Genomic DNA, 7,549 nt, shown 5'->3' with positions numbered 1-7,549 from the left:
TATAACCATCTAAATTAGAGTTTATTGTAAAATGAAATGTTGAAATACTATAAAATGCCACTTTGAGAAATACATATGATAAAAAATTCTAAGTTAATGACATATTAGGAATAAAATTATTTGATAATATATCTGTATTTGATAAAGGAAGGGATCTGGTAATTGGAAACATGAAGAAATAAAATATTGTTTAAACCTGATTAGTAGGTACTGATTAAATTAGTATTGTAATTGCACTGATATTGTGACCTGCAATATCTCTACAATTTTATTTTCAGCCTCTCAAGAAAAGCTGTTTGCACAACTAAATTGTAGTGGTTACATAATATGAATAATGATGAGCATTACAACACTCATTTTTCCACATGATAAAGATGAATCAGAATCTCACGTCGCCTACACTTGTTATCCTTTACAAATCAGTTCCTGCAGGTAATGCCCATTGAATCATTACATAGATAGAAGGTCAATTTAATTATTGGGTATTTTACTCCCATATCTCCAAAATACGGTGTTCTAAAATTGTATTACATAAAAGCAATGTGCATTTATTTTGGGTGGTATTACAAGCCCAAAGTAACTTGGTAAGTGATAGAGATCACATTGGGGGGATAGCACATGAATATAGAGAAGGCTCAAGAGACATGGTATGGTAAGAAGGTACCATAGTAAGTCAATCTCCTGGTCTCACTAAGCATAGATATCAGGGGACTATTAGGAACCTCAATCAATATATTCTATAACTGATGCAATATGGTCAAAATAAGTATAAGAAAGCCTGGATAAGCTGTCCGCTCTTCCTAATATCCAGATTGTATGTAACTCTCTTAGAGCCAGCCCGTGAATCACTCTACTTTGGAGAAAGTTTCCATTACTGGAACTAGTCCAGTGCAGAAGCATAATTGGGACACACAGTCTCAGATATGTGCTAATGCAATCCTAAGAGACCTCCAGATATAAATCCTGGAAGACACTTAGGAGCACTGTTGGATCCTGAAGTGACTATACAGTTTGCCTTTTCAAAGGGAAAGACGCGAAGTAGGAAGCTGAATGAAACTTGAAGAATAAAATGTCAATTATATTTTATTTGTTAAAGAAATATGTGTATGCTCACAGTTTAATTCAAACAAATGCAATTGAGTACGAGGAGAAAATTACACATGCATCCCAAATCCCATCAACTAGGTTTGACCATAGTCAAGATAAATATGTGCACAAATGGCCTTCAATACATATGTTTATATAAAAAGAATGGCTGAGTAGATACATTAAAGATGGCTAAATAGTTACATAAATAAAGCCATACCTTTTTATTGTGCTTTGCTTTATTGTACTTTGTAGATATTGAGATTTTCACAAATTGAAGGTTTGTGGAAACCCTGTGCCAAACCAGTCCATCAGCACCATTTTTTCCAACAGTGTATGCTCACTTTGGGTCATTGTGTCACTTTTTGAAAATTATCTTAATATTTTAAACCTTTTAATTTTATTATGTCTTCTGTGGTGATCTGTGATCAGTGATATTTTATGTTACTATTGTAATTGTTTTGGAAGCACCATGAAGCAATCCGCACATAAGATGGCAAATTTAGTCAATAAATGTGGATTTCTGATGGCTCCACTAACTGACTATTCCCTGTGTCTCTGCCTATCCTCAGGACATCCTATTCTGTGAGACACAACAAAATTAGGCCATTTAATGAGGAAGAGTTGCACATCTCTCAGTTTGAGCTTAACTTTAAACTTAGTGAGAAAGACGTATAAAAAACAGAGATAGGCTAAAAAACTAGGCCTTTTGTGCCAGTTTGCCAACTTGTAAAAGCAAAGAAAAAATACATGAAAAAAATTAAAAGTGATACTCCAGTGAATGGGAATCAGAAGAAAGTGAAACAGCCTTTATTGCTAAATGAAAAAAGTTTTAGTGGTCTAGATAGAATATCAAAATAGCTACAATATTTCCTTAAGTCACAGCCTAAACCAGAGCAAGTACCTAAATCTCTTCAATTCTGTGAAGTCTAAGAGAGGTGAGAAAGGTTGGAAGCTGGTGAAAGAAAAGATGGAAGCTAGCAGATGTTGTTTCATGAGGTATAAGAAAAGATGCCATTTCTATAACAGAAGTACAAGATGAAGTAGCAAATGCTGACAAAGAAGCTGCACCAACTTAGCCAGAAGATCCAGCTAAGATCATCGATGAAGGTTACACTAAACAGGTTTTCAACATAGAGCAAGCATCCTTCTATTGGAAAAAGACAGCATCTAGGACTTTCATAGCTAGAGAAGAGAAGTCAATGCCTGGCTTCAACATTTCAAAGAACAAGCTAACTGTCTTGTCAGGGGCAAATCCAGTTTTGGCTTAAGTTGAAGCCAATGCTTATTTACCATTTTGAAAATTCTAGGGTCCTTAAAAATTATGCTAAATCTATTCTGTCTGTGCTCCATAAATGGAAAAACAAAGCCTGAATGACAGCATATCTGTTTACAGTATGGTTTACTGAATTTTAAGCCCACTCTTGAGAACTACTGCTCAGGAAAAAAAAAAAAAATTCTTTCAAAATATTATTGCTGATTGGCAATGTATCTGGTCGCCAAAGAGCTCTGATGGACATGTACAAGGAAATCAATGTTGTTTTCTTGCCTGCTAATACAGCATCCATTGTGCAGCTCATGGACTAAAAAGTAATTTTGACTTTCAACCTTATTATTTAAGAAATACATTTTGTAAGGCTATAGTTTCCGTAGATAGTGATATGGTTTGGCTGTGTCCCCACTCAATTCTCACCTTGAATTGTAATAATCCCCATATGTCAAAGGTGGGGTCAGATGGAGATAACTGAATCATCGGTCGGTTTTCCCCATACTGTTCTTATACTGTTCTCATGGTAGTGTATAAGTCTCATGAGACCAGATGGTTTTATAAATGGAAGTTCCCCTGCACCAGCTCTCTTGCCTGCCACCATGTGCCATTGCTTCTTCTTTGCCTTCCAACATGATTGTGAGGCTTCCCCAGCCACGTGGAACTATGCATCCCTTAAACCTCTTCCCTTTATAAATTACCCAGGCTTGGGTATGTCTTTATTAGCATTGTGAAAACAGACTAATGTGGATAGTTATTTCTCTGATGTATCTGGGCAAAGCAAATAGAAAACCTTCTGGAAAAAAAACTGACCATCATAGATGCCATTAAGAACATTTATGATTCATGAGAGAAGTTCAAAATATCAACATTAATATGAGTTTGGAAGAAGTTGATTTCAACTCTCATGAATGACTTTGAGGATTTAAGACTTTAGTGGGGAGAATAACTGCAGATGTGATGGAAACAGCATGAGATCTAGAGTTAGAAGTAGAGCCTGAAGATTTGACTGAATTGTTGCAATGTCATTATCAAATTTTAACTGATGAGAAGTTGCTTCTTATGGATGGGCAAAGAAATTGGTTTCTTGAGATGGAATCTACTCCTGGCACAGATACCATAAATAATATTGAAATGACAAAATAGGATTTAGAATATTCCATAAACTTAGTTGATAAAGGCTGCGGCAGCATTTGGGAGGATTGACTCCAATTTTGAAAGAAGTTCTACTGTGAGTAAAATGCTATCATACAGCAATACATGTTACAGAGAGATGGCTTGTGAAAGGAAGAGTCAATCGATGTCCAAATTTTATTGTTGTTTTATTTGAAGAAATTACCACACCCCAATCTTGAGCACCTACCACTCTGATTAGTCAGCAGACATCAACATGGAGGCAAGATCGTCTACCAGTAAAGAGATTACAACTTGCGGAAGGCTCAGATGATCTTTAGCAATTTTGAGCTATAAAGTATTTTTAAAATAAGGCATATACATTGCTTTTTTAGACATAATGCTATTATATACTGCAATTCTGACTTGTATATGCACTGGGAAACCCAAAATTTTGTGTGATGCCCTTTATTTGGCTATTTGCTTTATTGAGGTAGTCTAAAATAGAACCTACAGTATCTCCAAGGTGTGTCTGTAGTAGATGAAATTTATACAAATAAAATTTGAAAATTACATTTCACCTGAATTTAACTTAAGAACAATAAGCTAAACTGACACTAAAGTACTTGTTAAAATTCAAATAAAATATGTTATTATTGCTAATCCCTACAGAGATTACTTTAAAACATCTCTTATTCCTTGAAGTTCAAGATGAAGATGGTTATGAAAAATACTAAGTTTAAGGTCATTATATTTAAAGTTATATGTTTTAACTTTAGGTTATATTTACCCTGTCAAAGTTTAGAACATTTGCAATCTCTTCTGAAATTAGTTTTTCTTGGTCTACGTTCTGATCCTTTCGAGAATTTTTTCTTCGATTGTATTTTGAAACATTTTAGATTTTTTTCTAATATCCTATACATCTAATTATATTTTTCTATATTTAACTTTTTCATTTAATTTATATGTGCTATATTTTCTAAAATTATGTAAAGTTTTATATTTTATTATTATTATTTTTGAAAAGTTTTCTTAAGCATCTTCCTGATGCTTATTATGATTTCAGCTATGGCTGTGCTTTTCTTTTTTTTTTTGCTTTACATGTAACTTTCATCTTTTAACATTTTAATTTTCTTTAAATGTTCCTTTGTCAAGCTCTGTCAAATCTCTTAAATCTCTTTTTATCTTACTTTAGTGTCTTTTTTTTTTTTTTTTTTTTCCGACAAGATCTCACTCTGTTCCTCATGCTGGAGTGCAGTAGTGTGATCATAGCTCACTGCAGCCTTGACCTCCTCACCTCAGCCTCCTGAGTAGCTAGAACTACAAGCATGTGCTGCCACCACTGAGTAATTTTTTTTTTTTTTTTTTTTTTCAGAGATGGATTCTCACTGTATTTCCCAGGCTGGTCTGAACTCCTGAGTTTAAGCAATCCTCCTGCCTTGGCCTACCAAAGTGCTGGGATTATACATTAACTTTAGTGTTTTATGACATCATTCAATCCATTTATCCTTTTGTAATTTTCCTTTTTTTAAAAGAGTGCTTATGATTGACTAGAGCTTCTTTGACACGATGGAGAACCTTTGTTTTCAGAGCACTTGGCCTACTTCCTTGTGTGATTCTTCTTGTGTTCAATTTATCTTCTCTGTATTATGTTTGCATTTCTTTGTTTTTTTCTTTGATTTTACATTCTATTTATAGGTACATTATTGTTATGTTAATCGTTCTTATTGTGGTAGACAAAATGGTCATGCCCTAGCCCCAAAACCTATGAATATGTTACCTTACATAAGAAAAGGAACTTAAAAGATGAAAAGTTAATGAGCTTAAAATAAGGATAGTATTTCAAAGTTTTCAGATAGACCTAATGTAATTCTGTAACTCCTTAAAAGCAGAGACTTTTCTTGAGCTGGAGCCCGAGAGAGGCAGCAGAAGACAGAGAGATTTGAAGTGTGAAACGGACTCCATCCGCTGTTACTGGAAGGAGGCACATGAAAAGCACAAAAAGTGCAGGAAGCCTTTAAGAGAAAAGAAAGCCAACAAGGAAACGGGGACCCCAGTCCTACAACTGCCAGGAACTGAATTCAGGCAATAACCTAAAAGAGTTTGAAAGTCAGTGCTTTCAGTTACACACATTAAAGGATGTTGCTCTGTCAACACCTTCATTTCAACCAACAGAACACAGAAGCCCACTCAGACTTCTGACCCACAGAAACTGTGAAATCAATTTTTGTTGTATTTGGGGGCTAAGTTTGTGATAATTTATTATGGTAGCAATGGGAAACCAATACTTACATATAGTTAATTTTTGAAGAATTTTTGCGAGGACCAACTTGAAACTTCTAACCACTATTTTTCTTTCTAGAACTTTCATTATGCATGCAATTTCCTCTACACTGGCAAGTGTATCTTCCCTCCAGTCTGTTGCACAAGAGTTTAGGGTGACAAAGGCTCTCCATTTTGCCATAGATCACTGCTATCCTATTTCACTGCTTGTAGCCGGAAGATAGGTTGTAGGTAGAAATAAGCTTTACTTATTTCCTCCATTGTCTTCACCTCCCTTTTTTTTATTTCAGAGCTAAACTTTTTCTCTGCAGGAATATTTGCTGCTGCTTCTGAGATACACAGACCTCTAGACCCTATCTTCTGTTAAGTTGTTCTTGAAAGTCTTTCAAGTTTAGAGAAATCCATAATCTGCAGGCGATCTAAGAAGGCGCACCTTCAGGCTATAGCCTTCTATTGCATCCATTATAAGGTTTCACAATTTGTTTCCTAATCTGCAGTTTCTGGTTCTGGCACTTTTGTTATTTATTGTGATAAAGTCTTTTTGTTGTTGTTCTTCTAATATTTGCTCTTTTACTTTTCCTTCTCTATTTAGGAGTAGTGAGAAAAGTTGAAAATGCCTCCACTTCTCAAATTTTAACCAGGAACAGTGTGCATTTTCAGTAAGTCTTTCAACATAGGGAATGGAAAAGAGAAAACTCAACACAGAGAAAGGAGGAATGAATTAGGAGAAAATAATATAAAAATGGGAAGCACAAAATCAAAATAATCCAACCTGCTTTGAATTTCTCTTTTGATTTAGATTGAAATTGACCTTAATCCAGAAGTTTTCTTTATGTTCTCAGTTCCAGTAACAATAATCATGACACATATACACACAAGTGTAAAAATAATAAAAATGCTATTGCAATCTGAGAAAAAAAACTTTGACGAAGGAATTTATTGGTTGAACAGAAAAAAGTGAATATAATCAGATTCTCATTTTACATGCCACATGATTTTTTAAATTTTAATAAAATGAAATAAGAATAGGTCACCTTCTAAATACCAAGTCACTATTTTCTGTACTGAGGCATATCAAGGAACAACAAAAACATACTCCATAAGTGTAACAGTTTGGGGCAGGGAGGGAAACAAACAATAAATAGATAAACAAATTTATGCCAATTTGTGCTAAAGAAAAGAAAGGAAAAGACTTGCCCAAAAGGCCCCATTTCATAGAAGCTCTCTCTTATAAGGTGACATTTAACAGACCTGAAGCAAGAAGGATACCATGCAGGGACAAGAGCAAATGAAATAGCCCTAAGATGAAAGAAAGCATACTTCATATCTTTCAGAACACAAGGAGTCCCTTTTAGGCTAAAGCAGGAAAAGTGGAAGGAAATGCTAGTTGGGGATGAGGTTAGATGGGCAGTGACTGGCCTGATCAGTAAAGCCTTTTGGACAATTATGACTTAATCTTTTACTCCTGTTGGGAGATAGGAAGCCACTGGAGAGGATTAAGGAAAGGAATATTGTGACATGTTTTCTCTGGATCCTCTGGTTTCTGTGGAAGTGAGTAGAGGCAGAAATAGGAAACCAGTTGGGACACCATTCAACCCAAGTAGAAGGTAATGGTGATCTGTACAAGGTTGGACAGTGATAGTGGCAAAATGGAGTCAACTTCTGGGTATATGTTCAAGGTAAAATTAATACAATTTGCTAGGGCATGTGGCATGTGAGAGAGAGAGAGTGAGAGAGAGAGAGAAGAAAGAGAGAGAGAAAGAAGGAAGGAAGGAAGGAAGGAAGGAAGGAAGGAAGGAA

This window comes from Chlorocebus sabaeus, chromosome 8 (genome assembly GCF_047675955.1).
Source record: "Chlorocebus sabaeus isolate Y175 chromosome 8, mChlSab1.0.hap1, whole genome shotgun sequence".
Taxonomy (NCBI): Eukaryota; Metazoa; Chordata; class Mammalia; order Primates; family Cercopithecidae; genus Chlorocebus; species Chlorocebus sabaeus.
The sequence above is the reverse complement of the archived record's forward strand: the minus strand, read 5'-3'. Positions refer to the sequence as shown.